At 36.3% G+C, this 14,682-nt stretch overlaps 1 protein-coding gene across 3 annotated transcripts in view; it reads left to right on the forward strand.

Annotated features, from left to right (window-relative positions):
- Window positions 1-11,757: 11,757 nt before the first annotated feature.
- Window positions 11,758-14,682, forward strand: part of WASF3 (WASP family member 3) — a 36,818-nt gene continuing 33,893 nt past the window's right edge. For 2 of the 3 annotated variants that reach the window (XM_025169531.2, XM_025169530.2), the window contains exon 1: window positions 11,758-11,897. The gene's annotated coding sequence lies outside the window, so the exon portion shown is untranslated. Of the gene's footprint in view, window positions 11,898-11,982; window positions 12,711-14,682 lie in introns of those variants that run through there. The other variant, XM_088140686.1, reaches the window with a different exon arrangement.

Genomic DNA, 14,682 nt, shown 5'->3' on the forward strand with positions numbered 1-14,682 from the left:
TTTCATTACATATCATAAAAAGCTAAACGTCTTCTGTAGTTTCAATGGATTTTCTACACAGTCAGTGTGTGTGTGTGTGTGTGTATAAAAAAAATTCGATCCTTTGAACTAACTATATGGTTCTTTTAATCTAATAGAGCTAGTGTTGTTATGGTGCAGAACTCGAATCAGATAGCTCCAGACTGAAGACCCACGTTGACTATTGAGCTAAATTGGTGATCAACCCAAGCTACTTCTCAGAGAAAAGATGGGACGATAGGATGACAACAATGATGATGATGACATTGTTTAAAAATATATAATTAACAGAACAAATGAAATTTAATTTAAGTGAGGCCTGTTAACAAAAGGTTGCAGTGTGGAATATTTGTTATTGTCAGTCATCAATGTCCTCCTTTCCAGAATTCCATCCCTTTCCACTTACTCTTGGTTTCCGTGTCTCCTCTGTTTAATGGATTCAGAGAACTGAAAGAAAGACACCGATTCTTCCTTTTGGTCTGTTTTCACAGAGTGACTAATGCTTGTGCCACTTGCTTCAGATTACAGCTAGCTCTCCATTTAGAAGAGGAGGATTTGAATTTCCCTTCTTTGTAAAACTGAACTCTGTCCAACTATTAATGCATTTATTTTTGCCTGTTAATTCAAGACTTCTGTAGCACTCATTCACAGATTTTCTGAGCTTCCAGATAAGCTCCTTTAAAAATATCTTTTCACAATAGCCTTTTGAAGGGCATGGCAACAACTTGCAATATAATGAGCTTTAGATGTTAAATCTGTGCAGCCTTAAGCTCATTATGATATGTGCCATAAAGTCTGACCTTTGTGTCACACAACAGGACATATTTTCCCAAGGGCTGACTTAGGAAAACCTATGAATGATAGGATAATACTAATTAAATGTGCAAATAGTGAAATGATTGGAGAATCTTGAATACATCATTAAATGCATGGAAAAGTGAAATAAAAGATGACATTGGAACACATTTCCAAGGAATTTTCAGCTGTGATATTAATAATGGTCATTGTTCTTACAACACATACAAGCCAGCTAGCCACTAACTCAGTCTAATCTCCGTATCCTTGATTCTGGCACACAAAATCATATGGACTCAAAAATCACCAATTTTTGAAGTTATTGGAGCTCCACCCACTTTCTCCAGGAAGTGCCTGACATCCCATGAATCCTTGCACTACAAAACTACAGGTAAGGCTACATGATATTTCTATCCATTTTTCCATTGATCTGACAAGCAGCAACAGGCATAACTTTGCTACTGTAGCCCATCAGTGTTTGGAAAATGTGTAACTGGGCTGCTAGGCTGCACAGTAGGATCTTTAATGGACAGGCTTGCTTTTTCAGATTCTCTTTCTCTCTTTTTCCTTGGAGGCCCATGTATACCAAATGGGCTGGATGTATATGTTATATGTTATACATTATATGTTTCTATGATATAACTGACTGCACAGAGTTAATTTAACGCTGTGCACACTGAGACTGTCCTGGGGTACATTTAAGCCCCTTTATCTCAGTTGACTGGATTATTTGGACCTTTATGCTGTTTCTACAACCCTTCCCTTGACCTAGTTAAGCACATTGTGGGAACAGGGGCAATTTGTACTTTATAATCCATATCTTTTAAAAAATACGTCTTACCCATTAATGAAAGTTCTTTGTGCTACTTTTGGGGGTTTTATTATTTTTTGTCGTATTGGTGGTATGAAACCTTGGAGAGTCCACCAGAGTGTGTGTCAAAGCCCTGCCCCTTTGTATGTATGTTGTATGATGTACAAAGGGGGTGGGGCTTCAATCATGCAACCATCATCTTGTCTCTTTTGATCTCCTCAGCAGAGAACACTGTCACAGACCTAGACATGATGGAAATTATATAAAAAATAAATTACAATAAAATGTTGCAATATGTAAGATTGCAGTGTATTCAATTCCATCTCCTATCCCACTCTTGTATGTCTTCCCTAGTAGACACTTGGCATTCTATACAATCCTGAATGGGTTGCAGGTTTTTCCCCATTCATATCTTTCCAGGATTTAAATACAGGGCTTCTGCCATTTGTTTGGATTTTCACAAACATGCTTACATCTTCCTCTAGTTTAGTGGTGCTATTTTGGCTGCCATCCTGTTGGCATTCACCAGTTGAGTTTATTATTAGCACAATGTGCTAATTATTTGTGCAGTGCCAAATTATTAGTGGCCTGCAACATATGCAGATTCCTGTCTGGACTCCAAACATAATTATTAAATATTTATAATTAAATATTTAATATATCAACATAGGTTAGCTACAATTTGGCTTTCACTATCCTTGATCATTGTATTCTTCTGGATCTGTTTTGGGAGTTGGGGATGGATGGCACTGTGTTGTGCTGGTTCTCCTTCTTCCTCTGGGACCAGTTCCAGTCAATGTTGATAGGAGGGGAGAGGTCCAGCCCATGGCCCCTACTTTGTGGGGTGCTGCAGGGCTCAGTCCTTTCTCCTTCCTGTTAACCTCTACATGAGGCCATTGGGTGAGGTGATCCAATGGTTTGGGGTGAGGTATTATCAGTATGCTGATGATACCCAGCTTTATATCTCCACCTCAGGCCTCATAAGTGATGCCATGGCTATCCTGTGCCTAGAGGTTGTGGGGGCCTGGACGGGGTGCAGCAGGCTTCAGCTCAACCCAAGCAATATTGAGCTGGGTTTTGGGTGTTTAAACCTTCCAATGCCAAGGATTTTTCACTTTGGGTTTGGCATATTTTTAAAGACGATGTGATCAGTTCTGAGCAAAGAAAGATAGAAAAAGCCAAGGAAAGGAAGGACAAGAGGGAAAGAACAGTACCAGCACACCCACTTTTAACTCTAATTCCAACCACCTTTGGAAAATGTAAATATTTATATTAACAGAAGAGAGAATAGTAATGCAAATGCTTCTGATTCCTACTTTTAGCTTCTCTACTAGTGGATGTGGTGCTCTCCATGGTGCTGAACAATTGCCAGTGCAACACCATTGAATTATTACTTATTAATAAATGAAAGGAATGCACAGCAACATAGAAAAGACCCAATCCTATTCAGACCAACTAGCATAAGTCCTGTGGAAATGTGGATAATTCATAGTCATTACTAGTTAAAGGAATACACATCAAACTGATGTTGTTACTTTATTATTTGTAATTAAGATTGTACTGCAGTTGAATTAATCACACAGAATGAGTAACAAGCATAGATAAAATATTATCTTATCTTGGGTCATTGGAGGTTTACCACAGAAACAAACTTGTGGATTTAAATATTTTAAAATTCTGTGCCAAGCAATGTTAAAATCAATGGGAGTTTTGCTACCGACTTCAAAAGAGATGTTGCATATTCAAACTAAAAAACAGTGTGAACAGCCTTGCTAAAGGAAATTGGTTGCTTGCAGTACAAATATTTTTAAGTTTCTGATTCAGAAAATCTAGCAGAAGTAATTATCCAAAATAATAATCTTCTACAGTAGCCATTCTCAGTCTTCCTGGGGATACTACAGTATTTTTTTTCCCCCTTTTTTCATGCTACCCATAAAATTACTGGGACAAATAGCATCTTTTAAAACCTTATTTCAATTAACATAATGTAGTTGCTGAATAAACATAACATGAATATTTTAATTTTCACTACAATTATTAGATACTACATTTGTACTGAATATTCAAACTTTAAATCAGGGGCGAGAATCTTGTAATGCACTAGATGTTGCTGAAGTATCATCGCTCATTATTGGCCATGCTAGCTGGGGTTGTGGGAATTGTGGTTCAGCAACGTTTAGAGCCAGCTAGCCAGAGCAATTGTAAAATGGAGTAGTAGTCTCAATAACCTACTGACCTGAAAAAAATGGACACTAAATTTTAATTTAGCGATGGGATTATATATAATTAGTTAATAAAAAATATTGGAACTTGTGTTGCTGTGAGAGTTAAGAAAATACTCTAATTAAGTTACCTTAAAATAAAAATAATAGATATAAATCAACAATTCCACCTAAAATAATTTAATGTACTTTTATGGTTAATTTCTCATCAACAATATACTGAGCACTACCTGTACAATTTCAGTAATTCTTTTGTCCACATACTGATATTTTATCTCTGTATCAACTATTTTTTCTTCCTTTTCCTTTTTTTCCTTTGCATGCTCATTCACTCTCTTTTTTCTTTTAAAAATGATTAATAATTTTTTAAAATCCACATAAGCTATTTACTGGGCTGCTTGGATCAACATCATATTATTAGAAGCATAGTTCTATATATTACCCTGTTTAAAACATTGTTTCAGTTCTGATTTTTGCAGTTTTATACAATTTGTTCATCACATAAGAGACAAAACTTCCTCTTCTCTAAATGATTTGAGAAGTTTCAAGTTTCATGCAATGATAAAGCATGAATATAATTCTAAGGAACATACAGTAGATGTCTGCAAAGAAAAATCAATGGAGAATAACAACTGTACATAATGCAGAGACAAATCTTTCCCAGGGTGGAAGAGGTACAACTTTAGGGATCTCACTTCTCAACTATCTCAGCATCTCTAAGAGATGGAAAAACTTTATCAATACTATGGAGTTGTGTCTGGCCTGATATTCTCTGAGGTGGGTGAACAAGGTGAAATGCCTTTCTCTTCAGGAAAGGGGCAATGCTTATGGGCTTACCTACTCTGAGCATTAGGATGAGCTTATGAGTGAGTCCCTTCCTTTGGGTTAGGCACAGCTCCTTTTTTTCTTTTTTAAAATAATTTTTATTAAAGATTACAAGTGGGAAAAATAAAAACTAATACAAACTAGAAAAATATAAGAATGAAAAATAAAAATAGAAAGTGTAGGAAAAAAAGGAAAAATAAAAAAAAATAAAAAACAAAAAAATAAGGAAGTAACTTCCCCCTTCATCATGACAAGTACAAACAATTTTAGTAATTTATCACCCTCTCTTAAAATACAACAAATGCCCTCTTCTTCCCATATCACATCTCTCAACTATAAGCAAAATCTTAAGCCTCATCATTCATTCCTAGTCAGCAAAAGTCCATTAAGGGCTACCAGAGATAACGACAAAACTATTTTAACCTTGATAAATCAACTCTATATTCCTTCCCTGTACTTTTAACAATCTTGGCTTTTAACCCCTTCAAATAATGTCCTGGAGCTTAATTTCTTTTCATCTTCTCTTTGCCTCCTCTCAGCAAATCCTTCAAAACATTAACAGATTCTTTTGTAAATCCAGTAAAGAAAGAGTTATCCAAATCACTCTTCTGTTTTAATACTTGTACATCCTTTTCAAATATTAAGAGATCAACCAGTTTCATTTGTATATCCAGTATATCATCTTTTCCCATACCATTCTTGTAGCTTGTCATGTTTAAATCCACGTTCAAATCAATTTCAGTTTTATCTGGTATAGCTTGTTCCTCTACTGTAACAACATTTGCACACCATCCATCTATGATATTAGACATTCTTAACATTAATTTCTGAGTCCACAAATCATAAAACATCTACTGTTAAAGTGTTTTGCTTCATTCTGTACTAGCATGTCAAATCTGAGTATTCTTCTCCTTTACTTGTGATCTTTAGCTTCTTCTGGTTCCCTCTAGGGTCCAACATTCAAAGTCGATCTTATCATGTTTTTTCCAAAAAACCACAGTTTCCCACAGGAAGGATTCTTTTAATTAATTACAAAATTTCATTTCAAATCCATCTGGATCCTTAGTCTGTTTTTAACTTTCAAAAATCAACACCCTAAACATCCTTTTGTTGTTTATTCCAAAAAATGACATTTTTCTAAACCCTTAAACTCATACTTAAAAATTATTTCACGAAGGAAAAAGAGACTCAGTGAATATGATAAAAACTTGCCATTCTGAAGGATCTTAATATTTCAAAAGCAATAAAAAGTAATAGGGCATAACTCCTTTTTTTCTTAAGCTTTAAGAAATTCATACTCATAGTGGTCAGGAGAATGGACCATTCATTGCTTTGCATCTAGAATTAGGAAGAGTAGTTGTTTCATGAAGTTTGTTTCTTGAGATCACAACATGGGACTGGCCACCATCTAATATCACAGATTTGGCAGGCTCTTAGTGAGGGTTCATTATCAGATTATCTATGGCCTTGGCCCCAGCCATCTCTCTTTCTTTTGCCAGAGGAGCATACTTTTGTTATTTGTATTCCTTGATGGCCTTCACTGCAGTTTGCTGGCTGCCAGAAGAAATTGTGAGAACAAATATGGTTATTTTCTTCTGATCCTTTTGGCAGACAGTGATGTCAGATTTCAGCTGCGTTTCTTAAATTCATAAACCAGGTTAAGGTCTGTTAACTTTGATCTGGTGTTCATTATTGCATTCATTATTCATGGTTTCCACATATCTGACTTCAGTTTGCAGACATGTTAAATCCAAAATCCCATATCAGTTGAATGCATAATAATAATAAGTTGGTCTCACCATATGCCTAGCGTTGCTGAAGAATGTGCTTAATGTTTGAACAGGTGTGTCACCTATATCTGGAAAGTGGGGGTCCTCAGCATCCCATGGCTGGGAGTGGTGCATTATGTGGGAGCTGCAGTAGAGGGCCATCTCTGTTGTGGCACTCCAACTGTGCAAAGTTCTTCCTGTGGAAGCCAGGCTGGCACTGAAGTTGTTTGTCTTATGCCATCACATGGAGGCCTGGTCTTTTACTCTCACATTCAGGACTTAGCATCCACAGCCTACTTGTGTCTATTGTTCCTTAGGTGTCTTTCTGATAGTGTCACTATGTTTAATATTATAAATTATAAATTAATTTGTTTATTATACTTGATTTTATTGTTTTATCTTGATGTCAAGCATGATAACCTGTAACCTGTCAGGAGGATTTTTGTATATAAATATTTTGAACAAATTAAGTACTTTTATAGAAGTTATATGAAACCTTGGTGCCACTAGCTGATTTCATTATGAGTAATATTCTAAACTTACTTTCATAAGCAATAGAAAACATGGCCTTCAGCTTTCCAAATAGGAGTTCCCTGTTTTCTTTTGTTCTTTTTATTTGTCTACCATACTGTATATTCTTAAAATGTTGTAGACACTTGACTCTTTTATGACTTAAGAATTTTCATCTAAAATTAAATTTTCCATATCTCATTGAAATAGTGTAATTGGACTAAAACATCTAATTTTTCAGCAATATTAAAATTCAATATGTAAGTAAGTAGGGGCTTATTTATAGGTAAACATATATACAATTGTATATCACTGATAGCAGATACATTTCATGTATCTGATTAAGTGGACTCTAACCCAGAAAGGCACATACCATTATCAGTTCATTCAATTCTAAATGACACAAGACTCATTCTTGTTCTTATTCCATGGCATATGATTTACAAGACTACAGATTATTTTTAAATTCTTATCAAAGTGAAAAAGAAATATAATATTTTAAGCTTTAAAAACAAAAAGGAATTAATATAATTTCTTAGAAGAAGCACAATAAGTGTTATGTTGTAATTATAACTTTCTCCTGGCCAATTTCTTTCCTAATGGTCAGAGAAAAAAAGTTATCACAATGTCAAGTGAACACATTGTTTGGTTAAAAATAGATTTCCTCTCCTGATGAAATAGACAAGACTGACAGTGCTGTGTTTGTGAGGTATCTGGCTCTGTGTTAAGTGACAAGTTATCAATAATTGAAGTCTGTAGTGAAGAAAGGGAACATTTTTCAGTAATAGGCTGTTTCATGTTTTTACCTTGTAACTGCTTTCAGTAAATGCTGCTTTTTTAATGGATCACTTATCTGTCAAAGATACCAAACTTGACTAGTTTTCTATAATTTTTTTAGTTTCTTAAAATAAAATATAATTAATTATTTCTTAAAGACTTACAGCAAATTAAACAATACCATACTTATACACTACTGTACATGCAATACAATCATTCTTTTTTCTCCTTTGTAGGCATGGAATTCAGCAACTTCTAATATTTTTTTAAATCAGAAGTAGAAAAATAATTACTATGATGCTGTTTTGATAATGTTATTATTACCTCTGCATGTAATAATATATATTTTATTGTGTTTTCTGTTTTATTCCTCCCATTCAAAGGACAGCAAAGTATTCTGAAATATCTGGAATAAAGGAAAAATAATTTATTTCACTGCATTGATTCACGTTAAAATTCACATCAATGCTCCATTAATGTTAATTATAAGCACCATTTATTAGGGACATTGTAAATCACATTTTCTTTAAAAAAATTATTTTAGTTAGACAAAAGCTTAAAAAAATGAAGTATTAAAAAGAGAAATACACCAGGGAAGAAAATAAAAGAAAAAGAAAAGAATATATGTATTTAAAGAAAAATACAATCATTTCAAAATCCATATTCAACTTAATTAAGACAATATTACTGCAGGTAAAGGTAATATTTTAAGAAAAACACTGCTATAAGAATTAATAACTGATCACTATCTTTTATTATAGGTTTTAAGGGCTCTGTTATTGTACTGAATTTTAGTAGGGGAAGTACTAGGCTTTGAAAAACCATTGATTGAAAAAAGATGTTTTTAGTTTTGTAGTGTTTCGTGATAACAAATCTGGCACCTAATAACAGGAACTGAATCGGTCTCTTATATTTATTCAATTTTTATTCTTAAGGAAAGATGGACAATAAAGCAAAAGCAGGATTCAAGACCACTCCATTATTTTCCCAATTTCTTCAAAAACATTTGACAACAATGACTATCTATTAATTGCCATCAAAGCTAACAGTATGTGCTAATTTGCTTATAACTCCACCACTACCTGCAAAGGCTACAATTTAGTTAATATAATTTAATTGGACGGGAGTGGACAATTTTGACTAACTTGCTGAAATAAATTTAAAAAGGAATTCTATGCTACAAGAGTCCCAAGAAGCTTAATCAAATTCAAATCTGAATCATCCTTCCAACGTTTTTATATATTTTTATTAAATAGATTTACTCTCATGCTTATTCTCATTAAAGAATGAGAGAGTAATGAGGGAAAAAAGAAACCTTTTCCAAACTTTTGAAGTAATCCTTAGATATGGATTAAAGATACAGTAAATAATAATTTCTCAAAGTCAGAGAGGAATGGTATCACCCTAACCAATAGGGAATCCAACATTAATTCAATTTGTACCCACTGAATTCTATTTGAAAGCCTAATGATATACATTGTCTTAATGGAAATACCTTAAAATAACATTTCACATTTAAATAAACCTGCATCATATTTTTATGTATTGCATGGTTTGCCTGAACCTAATTTTTTTCTTTATTTGTCAAATGGATATCAATTTTCTCTAGAAGTTCCGTGTGAATAACATGCAGATCTCCCTTCATTTTGTCCCCACAAAAATAACCTGTGGAATAGATTGGGCAGAATGATTTACCCAGTGAGTTTCCATGACCAAAAGAAATTGAATTTCCCCGGTCCTAGTTCAGCTTTTTAACCACTACACCACACTGGCTCTCATTTATGCCTATATGAAGAAAATACACTTTGTCTATTACTTTGTAATAGAATGGGAGGGTGTTTAAAGTCATTTTAAATGCTCTTTTACCAAGGCTCCTTTATTTACTTATTAATTTAATCAAGCAAATCAATTAAAATAAACAAGGATTATGATGACAACTGCTGGACACCGTGCAGTGCCACCCACAAAGTCTCTCATATGGATTAAAAATACTGATTACCATTTGATTTTAAGATGGCTAAATTATTGTTGTTATTACTTTTATTATTCTCTATTTCTTGAAATGCTAGTTTGTTGCTAGTTCCCCTTCCCCTCTTGGGTGTCTTATGCTATATCCGACTTACTTTTTTTCCCCTCAGGACTGATAAACAAAAGCTTTTGTTGAGTAGTTAGCTGTGAAGAAGGAGAAAAACCAAGGAAAGAAAACTCAAGTCACTTCCACTGCAACTTTTCCCTGTGCTTACAAGATAGGGGTCTTCACGTTCTTCTCTCAAGACTCCATCCCACCCCCTCAGATAGGCAAAATAGGGGCCCTGCAATCTGCAACCATAGAAACACCCTCAGTGGCAATACCGTCCCTGCTAAATTCTGCTGTTGTTAAAGTTGATAGATGGGGAGGAAAGTCAGTATTCAACTTTTTTTCCTTTAAATGTTGCTTATATATTACTCCTATTACATTGCAAGTTCATAACATTTGGAATATCTCATTGCCACAACACTGTCACACCTTATTACTTTATATTACATAAACATTCCAGATTCGATAAAATTGTGATTCCGCTCTCCGTGCATTTACAGTTTGAATTTTATCCATGATTTTTTTTCAACCATTGCCATAGACCAGACATCTGAATGCGATTTTTCAAGTGCTAATTGTCTAAAAGTTTCCATTGTTGACTTATTATAGATTTGGCAGCTAAGAGTAAGAATATAGTAAGTTCTTTATTAACCAGTTTAGCATACACTCCTTTAAATATATGTAATAACCCAGGGACCCATTCTACTTTTTGTTTAATTATAAATCCTACTTCTAGGAAACGTTTCTGCCAGAAAGATGCACATTTCTTGAATTCAGAAACAAGACTAAAAAAAACTACCCCCAAAACCCCAACTTCAAAAGAAGTGGCTTCCAAACATTTGGAATTGCAGCCTTAGTGTGTAAACCATGCAGCATACAAATTTACAAATTTAATGTTTCCCTGCTTTTTTGTGTGGTAAAGTTTTGTTGCCTGAGGAAGGACACCTTATTTATGGACTGTTGTCAGTACTCTTTTTTTTAGCATTTGCTTTGTAAGTCAATGAGAATATGAGAAAGGATACACAGACGATGTTCCTACATATGTAGCTCTATGGTAGTAGAGGCGGCATGTTTTACCCCCCAAAAATTCAATGAAATATTATTTTAGATATTTTTTAATATAAAAGCAAGTGTAGTGGCAATTTAAAAAGCACTGCTCTTAGCCATCCTTCATGCAAAACGCACTGAGTAAAAACGGTTTTAATATTTTGTTCCAATGAATACAAGAGGATGGGTCCAATTTTTTAAAACTTTGGAAAGCAGAGAAGAAAAATGGACGAGATTTTTTAATGATACTACTATTGAAGGAAGGAAGACGGAGGCTATTGGTCCTTGGACCTGCCAATAGGTTGGGGGAGCAAGACTAAATTGTTAGGGAGGAGTGCGAGCCATAGACGACCACGGAAAGCAAGACAGGTGGTAGAGAAAAAGATTCGGCTCAGGGAATTGTTCGTATTCCTCCTCCCGGGAATCAACAGATTTTCGCACTATTTCACGACACTAAACACATTTGCTCTGCCCCCACCCAATACCGTATCAGCATTTCAAATAAGGGATCCTGGTTACACCTTTCCCTCGAAGCATGTTCGTAACAAAACATTTTGTTTTGTAACAGCATTGGCATTGTTCTATTTTATTTTGTTCTGGAGGAGGGGGAAGTGCCCAACTTCAGGTTCGCAATTAAAAAGCTACCAGGAGACGAGGAGTGAAGGAATCTGGCTTGGGCTAAACCCAGTCATGCACTTTATTATTATTATTCCTGAAATCCCCCAAGGAAAGATTTTCTCGCTGCTCCCTCACTGGTTACTGCTAATGCCAATCAGTTCTGTTGCTCGGACACAGAGCCTAATCCCCACCCAGCCGTCCCGACCGTAGTATTATTGTTGTTATTATTTTTAATTTGCGCCCACCTCCTTTGGGGCGGGGCCACACTCGAGAGGGGGAGGGGAAAGCCTAGCTCGCGAGCCCAGCCGAGCAGCTTTCTACTAACATAATCCTCGCCAAGGACAGGCTGGCTGCGAGCTCGGCTAGCAGCTGCGCGCGATTGTGCATGCGCGCGGCGGACCGCTGAGGCGGATGGAATGTGGTGCGAGGTAAGCCCGGGGGTCTCGGGGGGGGGGGAGAGGAGAAGGCGGAGGGGAGCAAGCACGCTCCCTCACCGAATCCCATTTTGGGAATACATGCCCCCTCCTCTCCGCTAACAGTGATTCCTGGGAAGGAGAAGGGTAGAGAGGCGAGGTGGCGGTAGAGGCTTTTAATTCGAAGCGGCGGGTGTCTGCGCTCCCTCCCCGTAATCGCTTTCTGTGAGTTTGGGATGGCGGAGAGTTGAGACGGGCGGGTGTCTGCGGTTATTTGGCCCCTCCCGCCCAGGGAGGAAGCGAGGGGTCCTCGATTCCTGTTTCCTGCAGCCGTTCGCAAATTTAAACACGCATCGCGCCTCACGAGAGATTAAGCGCTCGTCGGAGCCCCTTCTTGCGGGCGGAGGATGAGGCATTGGCGTCATCGACCTTCTGCTCGGCCGACCGGTGCTTTGCTGCTGATCTTATGATCCGGTGCATAAAGGGTGTGCTGTAACTCGCGGAAAGTGAGTTGTGACTCTCCGCGCTTTCAGACAAAGTGCTGCGATGGGAAGGAAGGGGGGCGAGACGGGGAGAGACTCCGCCCCACCCCCCAGTGGCCTCACTTTCCCATACATTCAAGACCCCCAAGGGCTTTTGTGACCCGGTACGCAGGCTGCGTCTCCGTTCTGGAACAACGTTTCACAGGGAGAAATTAGCATTTTCTTTATACTGTCTTCTTTGCAGTCCCAAACCCCAGCCTGGAGCTCTGTTCTACAAAAACTTTGGGTGAACCAGGCAAATACTCTCGGCTAAACTTCTCCAGCTTGTAAATCTCTAGTACTGAAAGTAGGTAATCTGTACTTGTTTATTTAATGTGTTTGAGGTTTTAAAAAGCATGAAAGCATTTTACTGTGCAGGATTAAGTTTCAAGGAAAAGTTAATTTTATCAGAAAAAATGTTGATAGCTGCTTAGAAGAAGGGGAATCTAAATTCTCAAAACTAGATTTCTCTCCATCGCCTACCCTAAGCTGTAAACAAAACACACATACTTCTGATATTTTTTATTTCTTTGTACAGTAATTCCTTGTAATGCTTATTTAATGGATGAGGTGATGGTATCTTTAGTTAGGCACTCTCTGTTTTGGAATGAGAAAGGTAGTTGCCAAGTGCTAAAGTAAATAAATTATATTAGATGTATGTTTCAATTATAAAATGTTAAAGATCTAAACTAGGAATGAATACTGATGAAAAACTAAAGCACTGTGAAAAAAGAGTATTAGTATAACAATCAACACTCTAAATTGCTTAGTAACAGATATTTTGCTTTAATGGAATTCTAGTTATTCCAGAACAAAATTGTATATAGTGTCAGTAATTATAAGTACTTTACATATCCATGACTATGGGCTGGGCAATCACAGTGCCTTCTCTCTACAGCTATTATTGAAAACAGAATGCTCTATTCTGATTAGCATTTCTGGTTTAATTTAGACATGATGCCAGATCAGCATTAGGGAACCTTAACCATAGGTTGGTATAGTGTCAGAACTGATAAACTGTCTTTTGTATAAGATGGCAGATCACAACTGGAAAGCATAAAATTGTTTGTAACTCCTCATTTGTGGAAGCTGATTTCAAGTGATGCCTAAATTAACAAATCAAATTAATAATCATTCTTTTTCACCCAAAGAACGTAGAAAAGTAGAGGAATATACAGAGGAAATCATGAATGAAATTGCTGAGTGGGTGGAAAATGAAAGCAGATTGTTTTTATCTTAGTTTGGATTCCAAGCAATGATAGTTCAATCCAAAATTATGATGTCAGAATTGAGCCATTATCTTGTCTTCTGGTCAGCACTGAATCACTAGAATTTCATCACTTACCTATAGTGGCTGCCTCACAGTTGTTTCAAACATTCTAGGCAGTGACTGACTGCTAAATATATGTACATGCCCCTAAAGTAGCTGCATGTTTCTACAGTTAAAATACAACTAATGGCATAAATACACCTTTGGGACTTTGAGCATTCCATGTAGATTAGCCATGTCTTCTGTAGTTAGAATCTTGATGATGTATTTTTAAATACACCAGCATCAAATTAACATATAATAAAAACTGCAAAATGGATGTTCTTGCTGATTAGTAGCAGAAGCATAAATCATACTTGAAAGTGACATTAATAGCTGACCTCACAGAATGATGGATGATCCAGCTCAGGAGTGCTATAGATGGATGGGCATTTTCAACATTATCTCTAGAAGCCTTGATATAGGGAAAAAATTTAGCATATTTTATTGTCTTTATGTGCTTTCAAGGAAAAGTAGATTCAAGCTGGGGAGTGAGAATATCAGGGTGCTTCAGGACATCCAGGAAATGCTACACTTTCACCTGAATATTATAGAGATGCTTCCTTCCATTTGAAAGATGTAGATGGATGTGAATGTTTAACTTCATAATTGGTTGCCAAGCTTACTAAGTGAATCCAGGCCTTTAAAACAAAATCTGCCTTCCATGACCTGTATCTGCTATCTTTTCACATGGCTCCTGTGGCATTAGAAGAATTTGTTTATCACGTTTATAGACCACCAAATCCCTAAGGATTCTCAGTGCTTTACAAGATAGAATACACAATAGACAATATGCAATAAAAGTACAGAAATAAAAGATCAAACCAAAGAAAACATACAATAAAATAAACCAAACCAAATTACTCAGTCCAATCAAGGCCCAGTTGCATTCCTGAAGCTTCTGGAAGGCAGGGTAGGAGTGACCTAGATGTTCACTAGAAGGCTCAGTTATCAACAAGCAGTGTGGCTG

This window comes from Python bivittatus, unplaced genomic scaffold (assembly GCF_059951505.1).
Source record: "Python bivittatus isolate LINGU-HERP-01145 unplaced genomic scaffold, Pbiv_v1 ctg000340_np1212, whole genome shotgun sequence".
NCBI lineage: Eukaryota > Metazoa > Chordata > Lepidosauria > Squamata > Pythonidae > Python > Python bivittatus.